Source organism: Thamnophis elegans, chromosome 2 (assembly GCF_009769535.1).
Source record: "Thamnophis elegans isolate rThaEle1 chromosome 2, rThaEle1.pri, whole genome shotgun sequence".
NCBI lineage: Eukaryota > Metazoa > Chordata > Lepidosauria > Squamata > Colubridae > Thamnophis > Thamnophis elegans.
The window spans coordinates 16442922-16455106 of record NC_045542.1 but is presented as its reverse complement, the minus strand read 5'-3'; positions in this window follow the sequence as shown (position 1 = coordinate 16455106).

Genomic DNA, 12185 nt, shown 5'->3' with positions numbered 1-12185 from the left:
TAATGTAATTTGTGTCTGTCAAACTAAAAATAGCCTACTTTTGTGGGATAGACTTAAGGATATTAAAAGTCTTCCTTAGTTTCTCAAACTCCATATTTAACTTCGTAGCGTATTTTCCCATCTGAGATGCTCAGATATGTAAGACTACAAGCCTCATCTTCCCCTAGCCGCTTGCTAGTAGGGAATGTCTAGTGGTCTTGACCAGCTGAAGTCTGAGAACTGGATTTTCTGTTACTAAGTCTGAGTCTGAGAAAGAGAATTTTGATGGGGACAGAAAAGTCCTGCTTCTCTCTCAACCATCATGGTGGACAACCCTATTCGAACTCCCGTTTGGGGCGGTGGCATTAACTTGGTTTAGATTCATGTACTCCTGAAGTGTATTTAAGTACTTGGGGATTTGTCAAGTAGGGTAGCTAGAAAAAAACCTCACAATCTTTTTTGATTGCAAGAGTATTTGTGCTATAATACTTGAAAGATGCTCCCTTTCTTCTCTGCCAGTTGACAGAGGATCTTATTCTCATTTCCATATTTGAATGTTCCTCTCATCAGAATTTCAGCCAGTGTTTCCCAGCATGCATTTGGCATTAGGGCTGGGGAAAAAGAATTGCCCCTGTGAAGGCGACCTTGTGTCATTTCCTAATAGTGAGGACAATTAACCAGCGGAACAGCTTGCCTTCAGAAGTTATGGGTGCTTCATCACTGGAGGTTTCAAAGAAAAGACTGGACAGTCACTTGTCTGAAATGGTATAGCGTCTCCAGCTTGAGCAGGGGGTTGGGCTAGAAGACCTCCAAGGTCCCTTCCAGCTCTATTCTGATTGATTGATTGAATGTAAAGATTATCCCCCTGCCAGAATTCTGCCTGTCATATAACTCAAATGAGGACCATCTAGAGTTTGATGGACTCTAAATCATGTTGGCTAGGGCAGAAGGAACCATTTGAGTCGGGGTAGAGCATTTTTGCCATGTGGCTGAAGAAATCTCATTTCTAGCTATATTCAGGAGAATGCAATTCCAACTGCAACTTTTCTGGCCTCAATCGAAAAGTAGCTTAATCTGATTCAGAGACCCATTGAAATCAGAGAGATGGATTTGGTATGGCTGACTTCCCTTAATTTCAGCATAAGAACATGCACTTTGCTTGGGTTGAGATTTTGTAGAGATTGGGGGATGGATGTATGGAAGGACAGTCTCAATCAGATGCAAGACTAATGTATGTTTGACATGGAAACAGTGTGAAAAGGTTGTTGTCTATATATCTCCAGTGACTAAGCATTGTTTGATATATACCCACTGAGTTACATACCAGTACAACTGTGCGTGTGCCATCTCGGCCTCTCCTTTAATCACCGTGCCCCATGGTGAAAAATTATGTTTCTTTCTAAAATATATGTGCTCTTACAAAAAATAGAACTAGCTTAGTCTATCCAAGAAGCATTTTGATTATGTACCCTTTATATATAAATTTTAGAATGCTTGCGATACAAAAACATCTTTTTGTCAGGTTTTGCAAATTTAAATATGTCATATTTACCTTCATGCACATGTACACACAGCATAGCTTCACATACGAGAGTATGATTTCTTTGTGCAAACATAGTAAGGAGCACACCATTTCTTCTGTATGTTAAGCTACACCCATCACTTAACTTTTCATGCCATTCTTTGGTGGATCTTTTGATAATATTCAGTCAGTTCTGGGTATTGCTTTCCCTTTGGGTGACCCCTCATTCATTCCATTCTGCTATCATTTGTGATTCATTTTGGTTCCTCCTTTTCCTCCAATCTCTCTTGCATTCCTGGCTAGAAAGTTATAACACGGTCATCATTCCCATCGTTCACCACTAGGGGGGGTGTCACATGGCACAATGCTGCTGCAAAGTAAGGCTTAGGCAGAACCCCACTGGCTACTTGGGGCTCAGCTGCTGTTTAACTTAATTTGCATTGTTGTTTGGGCCTCCTACGAGCAAAAGTGTTAAATAAACCGCACCTAGCAGCAACACAGAGGCTTGAATCTGATGCGGCATTCCGATCTTTGAAGAACAGTATAGCGGATGGGCTCTTTCCTTAGTAGCGTAGCCTCAAATACATTATTTTCAAAGCCATCAAGTTTTTATAAGTACACGTTGCTTGCTTGCTTTTTAATCTGATGAGGTGCAGATGAGTTGCCTGAAACTGACGTCACTGAAATGCCTTAGGTTTGAGGCAAGAGAAGTTTCAACTGGTAGGGCTTGATTTGTGTTGGCTCACCCACCACCCCGACCCTTCAAGTTATCATACGAGATGCCTGTGTGACCCAGCTAGAGACTAAATATAATCAAGGCACGGCTGGAAGTGTGTGGGGCAGGGAGAGCTGTCTAAATTATTGTTCAGACTGTGACATGCACTACTTTTTTTTCCCCTTGCTGGGCTGATGTCATGGATGTGTGCTCCATGCAGTATAATTCTTCCTTTCCCCAGAACGGATTTATGTTTTTGAAGCCAAGACAACTGACCTGGAGGGGCTGAGAGGGCAAGGATTGTCTTTACACAAAATGTTTGGCCGTGGGTAACTTAAACATGCTTTGCTGAATTGAACTACTTTTCAAGTTTTGTGTGAAAACTTGAATCTCTGAATCAAAGGAGGTGATTGTAGATTTTAGAAAGAGCTGGCATAGTCATGCTCCACTTTGTATCAAGGCTGCAGCTATGGAGGTGGACAATCTGACTTGGTCTCTTCATAGGTTATCTTTAGTGAAGAGTGCATATCAGCATTTCATTTCCTGCATCAAATGAGGAGAGCACATCTTTCTCTTTCTGTCCTGGCCACTTTTTACACAGAGGCACAATTGAGAGTGTTTTAACAAACTGCATCATTGTTTGGTTTGTTGGCAGTAGTGCCTCAGATAGAAGGTCCACGCAGAGAGTGGTAAGGACAACCAAGAAGGTTATAGGAAGCTTGCTCCCCATTATTCAGGAAACTGCTTACAAGTGCTATGTGCTTAGAGTTCGAAGCATTGTTAGAGACCCCACACACCAACTTCACGGTCTGTTTCTGTTGCTCCCCTCTGGGAGGAGGTTTCGAAGTATCCATAGCAGATTCTCTAACAACTTTGTTCTTTATGCCATCCACCTTGTAAATTTTCAGGATTTTTTTCGCCATTTGAACTACACTATGATGTTTCTCTTTGTCATATATATGTGCTTATGTGGGTATATGCATAATGCACAGGTGTCAAACTTATGGCCTGCAGGGCCTGTAAACAGTGAAGGACTGGCCTACGGTGCCTCTGCCAGTGAAAACAGAGCTTGGGAGGGCCGCACGTGGGCCCCCCAAATTCCATTTTTGCTGGCAGAGGGCTGCAGGAAGTTGTCATGGCCAAAAATAGAGCCCATGAGCCCGTTTTTGCTGGCAGAACACTTGGGCGACCATAGGCATCCTGGCACATGACATCAAGCTGGCCACGCCGATCCCAGCCCCTGATCTCAAACACAGCCCTGATATGGCCCTCAATAAAATTGAGTTTGACACCCTTGGCATAATGGTTATCTTTTGAGAGCTGAATGCAATGAAATTTAATTTTAATGTATGCTGATCAGGGTACATTTAAAGTGACAATAAATTCTATCCTATCCTATCCTATCCTATCCTATCCCATTCCATTCTCATTGACTGAATTTGGCATAATAGAGCAATAGCATTTAGTCTTATATCCTGCCCCATAGCACTTTATAGCACACTCTGGCTGGTTTACAATATAAGCATTATTTGCATCACCCCACAACAATCTGGGTGTGGATATATTAAACTGTATTTAAAATAGTGGATTGGTCTGTGGTGCAAACACACAGCCAGAGGAAAGCCATTTAAGGTGGGATAGCCTTTACTGCTTTCACTTCAAAAAAGAATCAAGAAAAAAATCCATAACTCAGAGACACATCATATCCTCTTGTGCCAAAGATATTCTAGTAGAATCCTTGTAGTAAACATTTCACAAAGGGAGTTGGATTAGTAATAGATAAGTAGACCGAATGGTGATTTCCCTGACTGATTCAATAGAAGGGCATCACTTCATAATGAGGTATGTTTTATAACATGCTATCCAGAAATCAGCGGTTCTAACCTGCAATGGCACCAGTGATATGGGGAATATATAGTACTGGAAGTAAAATGTATGTTAAGAGCCAAGGTGGTGCAGTGGTTAGAGTGCAGTACTGCAAGCTACTTCAGCTGACAGCTAGCTGTAGTTCGGCAGTTCAAATCTCACCGGTTAAAGGTTGACTCAGCCTTCCATCCTTCCGAGGTGGGTAAAATGAGGACCCAAATGGTTGGCTGACTCTGTAAAAAACACTTAGAGAGGGCTGTAAAAGCACTATGAAGTGGTATATAAGTCTAAGTGCTATTGCTATTACTGGATAGAAAGGTGAAACACAAGACTTATAGGATTTGACCATAATTTATGCCCTATGCCTGGGCATATATTTCATAGTGGAAGCTTATGTCCTATGATCCTGACTCTGTGTTTTGGTTAATGCACCGAGGATAGTATTTGCCTTTTTAGCAGCTGCATCACATTGTTGACTGATGTAGCCAACAATGTGATACAGCTGCTAAAAGGCAAATAGTATCCTAGATGCATTGACCAAAACAGACTCAAGATCATGGGAAGTAAGTGCTCCACTCTGAAATATATGCCCAAGCTCAGACACTACAATTCAGAAAGGATATTGATAAATTGTAGCAAGTTCAAAGGTGGGCTATCAGAATAGTAAGGGTGTTAGAAATCAAGCACTATAAGAACAGTTTAAGGATCTGGATGTTACTTTACAGAAGGGACAACTGAGTGGAAATATCATAACAGATATTGAAGCACCATGTAGAAAAAAATGTACCAAATGCTATAGAACAGGGGTGTCAAACTCATAAGCCAGATGTGTCATGCGCTTGCCACGCCCATCCCCATTTTAGCGAAGGGGGGAAAAAGTCATGAAACGTCATGTGATGAAAACGTGATGCCACAAGTTTAAGACTCCTGCTGTAGAAGATAGAATGGAGTTATTGTCCATCACTCCAGAGGACAGGATCAACATGAATGGATTAAAAGTATAAGGAAGAAGGTTTAGGCTAGGCCTCAGGAGGAACTTCCATGACTGTACATGTTGTCAGCCAGTCATAAGAAGTTCTGAGATCCCTTTTGGTGGAGGTCTCCAAAAAGGCAGCTGGATGTCATCTATCAGAGACATTTTAGTGAATTCTGCACTGAGTAGGCGGGAGAGGGTGTTGACTAGATGATCTCCATGATCCCTTCCAACTCTATCCATCTATTTTGGTCTGAAACGCTATCTGTCTAATGTACAAGTGGTAGAGCTGAAGTGTCAGAAGGTATGGATGAAACAGTAGCATTAAAAAATTGGAGTTGGTAGGGACAAAGCAGATCTGTAGAAAATAAACCATTTCGTTGCAATGAAATGAAACCACATAACCAGAGAGGACATTTATAGAGGAAGTGCAGTAGTAGTGGATGAAGGGAGAATATTTCTAAGTTTCTTAATTTCTTAAAAACTGGGCCCCACAAGTGTTCCAGTTGAGCAATGAACAACAAGGAAAAAAGGGATGGTATCTCAAAGCTTAATGATCTGTGAAGCCCCAGACCTCGTATGACACATATGTTAATGACCTACAATACTTTTTTGCCATAGTGACACAAAAATTCAATTGTTATGTAGGCAGGCATATAAATAGAAATTAACGTCAAAAGAGGAATCTTCTTTAAAAAATGAGAAACTTGATGAGAAGGAATTCAAAAGGGAAGTTAAGAGTCATATATCATGGTTATTTAAAATCATGAAAAGAAAAACTTAGCTGGAATATTTTTTTTTTTTAATTCAGGAAGAGTCCCACTAAAATTCACCAATGCAATTAACAAAGGAAGTCTAGCCTATTTCACAGAATGGGAAAAGATTGGTTGAGTGACTTGGTTTAAATTTTACCTTTCTATTCAATTTAACTCGCAAGGCAGCCAACAAAAATCAAAATACAAATACATAAAACCAAGGTTTAAAAAGTAGTTTAAATTATTGAAATGTTATATTGCTAACAACAAGAAGGAATATTTCTTTTTGATAAAAAAAAATGCAAACAGAAAATAAAGGTGTGATAAGAACAATTGTATCACTCAAAGTAAGTAAGTAAGTAAGTAAGTTAGTAACTTACTTACTTACTTACTTACTTACTTACTTACTTCTCACTAAAATATTTAAACCAACAATAACAAACATTTAAACATAGTAATGGTAGCACTTGATACAGATACTGTAAATGGTTAAGCCACTAGATAATATAGTTGTGAAAGATATTCTAAAGCAGCATAAAAAGAATACAGAGAGACCATATGAATTATGGTTAAATGGCTGCATCTGGATCAGCAAAGCCAGAGGTGGGTTCCTACCAGTTCGCACCTATTTGGTAGAACCGGTTCGCCAAATCTACCGAACCGGTTAGAAGAGGTTCCACCAGTGGACCCGGAAAGCAGGCCACACCTACAGAAGAGGTTCCAAAAAATTTTGAAACCCACCACTGGTCCTTGGATATGATTATTCTACACTATCATGCTCATATTTATAAAACTCAGTGCCTCTGTGAAAGGTAAGGATGACTACTGTGTTTGTGGTGCAATCAGAACATTCCGTGTGTTGAAGTTGTTTTAACGCAAACCAAAGATGCCTTTTAAAAAACAAGTTTACATCATATTCTTATGCATGCCAGTGCTGTGTGTGAAGTAATTTAAGGTGGTTCTGACAAGTGTCATCAGTTCATATCCGGTCACATGGGCAGCAAGCCACTCCCATCCGGTCACATGGGTGGAAAGCCACTCCCACAAAGGAGGCCACACCTACAGAGTAGGTTCGAACAATTTTTGAAACCCACCACTGAGCAAAGCCCAGATTCAGATTCCCGTTTTCCCAGAGATCTCAGGGGGACTTTGGGCCAGTTGTCTTCTATCTAGCCCAACCCCACCTCACAGGGGAGATGGTGCAATGTGAGTACACAAAGTAGGTGGTGCCAGGGTAGTACACTGAGGTGGACAGCGGAGGGAGAGTCTCAATTTACTTTGAGGTCATGGGAAAGACAGGCTGCTGCCAGTGCAATAAATAATTGCCCCCCTCTTTATGTTGGAAGGACAGATATATAAACCCAAACAGATATCAAGAGAATCCGGTGATGAACAATATTGTATATGGCAGATTCTTACAGCCTTGGTGTTTGTGATAACCAGGAGAACCTATAGCTGCATAACCACAGTTCAAAGAATCCTACTATCGTAATTTAGGGATGAAGCCAGATAGATGTAGGCCCCAAAATCAAAGCACCAAAGGGAGGTCAGGGCTGTAGTTTGTTGGAGGTTGTAACTTAATTTATCACAAGAACATTCCCTCTTCCTTCCGGAAGTTGAGATTCAGCAACTCCCCTGGTAGTCATAAGCCAATCTTTTTGGGAAGGGTGCCACAAACTGAGTCCTAAAAAATGAAGCAATCCCACAACAATACAGTATGCAGAATATTCCATGTGCTTTCTTCAACCTGGGTGCTTTTTGCAAATGGTATCTTTAGCTAAGAGCCAATGACATGCTGTTTGAGCCTCTCCAGTACCCTGACAATTTCCTGGGGCCTCATGTATCCATATTATTGGGTTCAAAGCAGTTTTCTGCAAATAGAGTAGGACTGGCTGACATGTAAAAATATAAGTGGTGAATAGCTTCTGCCTTTTGGGATCAACCATCAACAGTAAAGGATCCAGCAATTATTAAATATAGGTAATCCTGAGGTTACAATAGCAATGGGAATTGGATTTTCTGTTACTAAGTGATGTGGTCATAAAGCACAACGTCACATGAATGCATTGCTTAGCAACAGCAATCCCTCCATTTTCAATTGCTGTCATAACCCCAGGACCATATGAGTTGTTAAGGGGCAGAGGTCCCAGAAGCAGGGGAGAAGTGAGAGTGGGCACAGTAGTCCCATGGGAAGGTGTTATCACAAGAAGGTGCCATAGGGAGATGCCACAAGTTGGCCCTATGGAGTGCAGGTGGGGTGCAGGCACCACAGGGGGGTGGGGGAGCATGTGGGCAGGTGCCACAAAGCATGAATGAGTGTGCAGCTGCTGCAGAGAATGGCATCAATCATGTGACTGCAGTTCACTGTGATGTTGTAATTGCAAATCATGCATTGAATGCCTGGATTGTGACCATGTGACCATGAACATGGCTGCAAATTCATTGTACATTCCCATCATTCAGCCCATTGTAACTTTGAACAGGTGGTCCATACCCTGAGGATTATCTGTATATATCAGACTAGCATTTAGTAAGGTAGCAATGAAGCTCTTGAAAAGAATATTCAGATGCCATGATGTTTCTGTACTACAAAGATTGGAATTGTTCAGGCAATGGCTTTCTCTGTGATAAGTCATGAATTCAAAATTTGGATGTTGAAGAAGCAGGAAAGAATACTTGAACAGTGCTCAAGAAGATTTTGAGGATACTGTAGGAAAACCAACAAATGGATCATATGACAAATCAATTCAAAATTTTCACCTGGGACATAAATAATCAGGGTTAAAGTATCATAATCTGGACATATTATGTGAAAAGACAGCTCCTTTAAGAAATCCATTATGCTAGGAAAGGTAGAAGATGACAACCACCAGTGAGATGAAGGCATCAAATTCCAGTAAATGATGGCAACTAACTTGAAAGTTCATGTCTGGGACAGATATCCCTGAGAAAGTATGTGGTTACTAAGAGCTGATGCTGGCCTGATGATATTTAACCAATAATTAAAATAATTTTGTAAAAAAAACAAAAAACCACAGAACAAGCTTCTGAACCTGGGGCCCCGAGTAAATGTAAAAAGGAATAAATCAAAACAGTTGTGTTTGACAGCGAAAACAATATCAATTGAAAATTATACATAAATGGTAAAGAAGCAAAAACAGCTACTAGAGGAATAGGTGGGCCTTGATAGAATGTTTATTAAACAGGGGGAAAAGGATGGAAAAATGTTAACAGATGCAAGAACTGAAAAGAAGGGGGGAGGGGTGGAGTTTGCTCAAATGAATGAGTATGTCGAAAGCAGCAAAAATGCTTCTATATAAGAGCATGTTCACCTGCTCACATTATACATGAAAGCGAGAGTCAATCAGAGTTCAACGTATCAGGAAAAACTGAATAGCAAAGCGTTGGGGATGGGATACCTGTTGTGTCTAGTAAAATAGGAGAAGGAATAAGGAATGGATATTGAATGGATTAAGGTACAAAAACTAGTGATTAGTACCAATGTTGAGGTGGCTGGATTATAGAGAGAAAACGAAAAAGGCCAAACAATTGAAATAATGTTTGAAAAGTGAATTCGTTGAGGAAAGAGGAGACCAAGAAAGATTGAATGGAGATGATATTTTCAAGAAGAGAGAGAGAGGGAGGGAGGGAGGGAGAGAGAGAGAGAGAGAGAGAGAGGGAGGGAGAGAGAGAGAGAGAGAGAGAGAGAGAGAGGAACCAGAGCAGAGGTGGTATTAAGCCAGTTCTGACTGGTTCTGGTGAACTGGTAGTGGAAATTTTGAATAGTTCAGAGAACTGGCAAATACCACCACTGACTGGCCCCGCCCCCATCTATTCTCTGTCTCCAAGTCCCAACTGATCGGGTGGGTCTTCTGTTGCCCTACACAGGAGAATGGAGCTGGAAAGCAAGTTACTGGGGTGGGGAGGGAATGGGGATTTTACAGTATCCTTGCCCTGGAGTGGGGAGGGAAGGGGGATTTTGCAGTATCCTTCTGCTGCCACACCCACCAAGCCACGCCCATCGAACCGGTAGTAAAATTTTTGGAATCCCACCACTGAACCAGAGACAATATATGAATCAATGTATGGATGAGATAGAAATAAAGATGGCTCACAAAGCTGAAAAGCAATGAAGAGACATAATGAGATACAGTGAATGTAAATAAATTTAACCATATTTGTATTTTTTTCTCATATCTAATTTATAGAGAAGCTGTTTGTAGTCACTCGGAGCTGAAAATTTCTTGATTGCACATAATCAATATCTAATATGTTTTACTGGAGCTATGAGGGATTAGAGGAAAAACCACCATAAAACTTAGAATCCCTTATTTCCTCACCTATTTATATTTTTCCAGCCGTCAAATTGTATTATACGTTTGCAAAGGAAGACCTAAGGTAGAGAAAATGGATGGGGCAAGAATACTTTTCTTACGCTGTTCCCTTCCCCACTAAGCTTCCACCTCTCTACATCTATCCTACAGAACTGTTGTTCCTTGAGCTTCTTTTCCCGTGAAGGATGGCAAGGTGGGCGCCACATCATCATACCTCTTTGGAAATGATGCTCAGAAAAAAAAAGTCGTAACTAAAGAGATTGTCAGAATATTCATGACTGGCAGAGGCATGGTAACAAGGTCAGCCAATGAATAGGCACGATAATAGGTCAGCCAATGAGGGCTGTTTAGAAACTGAAACCGTATTTGCTGGAGACAGCTAGGTCCCTGTGAGGGGCTTAGGCTTAGCTTAACTGCCCTGAAGAAAGGACGTTCTCTTTGTCTGTGCGGGAAATGAAAGTAGTCTGGACCTGCGGCTCTGATCTGAAACTGAAGAACCAACTCTTGATATTGTATAAATTACTTCATGTGTTGTTATGTATATAAAGAAGTTAATGAATCCTGCTGAATCAATTATCTGTGGGTGCTTTCTGATTTTTGCCACAAACTCTGACAGATGCTGAACTATTCTTCCTTAATAGTCATGTAGGGCACCTTGGTTTTAAGCATGGGAGCATCAGATTGAAACATGTTGGTGTGCTTAAAGTGAGCCTGGAAACATTCCTGGTCTTTCAGCGGAATTGACCCCCCTGACTTTCTACTCATTTTTCTACCCTTGGAAAGTAGCAAGCAGTTGCCTGCAGAGAAACACTTGTTGGATATGAACGGAATTGAGGCAGGGGAAGCGCAGGAGACTTACTATTGGGCTGACTTCCCCTTGGATTTGCCCATAGCAACTTGAGCTAGTGTGCTTGCCAGGCTCACATGTTTGCATCAGATACGTCTTCCTTCTTCCTGGGAGTTGATTCCAGGCCACTCCTCCCATTAGTCCCTGTTATGTAACAAGAAAATGTGTTACTGAGCAATAACAAAGCAGCATTTCCCAGGTGTCAACAAACAACATAAAGAGCATTTTCATCTCTGCCTGGATCTGAATGTCGTTCTTAACCTTGGCACTCACTGGCTTAAATTTAATCATCGTCATATAGCTGTTCCAGATTTAAGAATACAGGATGCCAATTGTCCAGGAAGTTACAAAACCTCGGCGGATTTTTGTAACAGCTCTGGCTTCAAAGACTATGGAGCAAATCCTACATCCATAATTATTGTATATCTCCGGACCCCAAAATTGTAAAAACTAAATCCCACCCAGCATTCTCTGCAACTTTCCTCTCGGGGGAACAAGAGATCTTTATGGTGAAGTAATGCAAGAGCAATTCTGCAAGCATGAAGAAGAACCTTGCTGAATATGATTGAAGATCACTCTTGCTGTTTTCTGAGCAGGTGTCAGCCCAGCCTTTTAAAGATGGGTTTATTGAGCTGGTTCATCTGATGATGAGGTCATTTCAAGCATTTTAAGCATATTCTTTTATTTACATTAGTCTGTTGAGCAACTTGAGTGTGTTAGAAATGAGATAATACTGTAGGATGAATGAATGTGAATATGAATTAGGAACTGTGAAGATCTTACCCTAATTTTCACGTAGTAATATAAAAATGTCACTTATGATTTCTGAGGTTCAGGCTGCTGTTACAAAGAAGCTAGAAAATCTCGGTGATAGATACAGAGGTGTTTCTTGTCCTCTGTGTTTAACAGAGGACAAATCTCCAGAAAGCAGCAGAGGACCCTAGGCCAGTTGCAAAGGAAGTCAGGTTCATGTAATAAAGCACAAAATAAATTCATTCATTCATTCATTCAATCAATCATAACAGAGTCCTATATCATTTCGGACAAATGACTGTCTTCTTAAAGACCTCCAATGATGAAGCACCCACAACTTCTGACGGCAAGCTATTCTACTAGTTCCATGATGGTGAACCTATGGCACGTGTGCCCAAAGTGGAACCATATGGGCTGGCATGTACGGCGTCATTTTTTTGC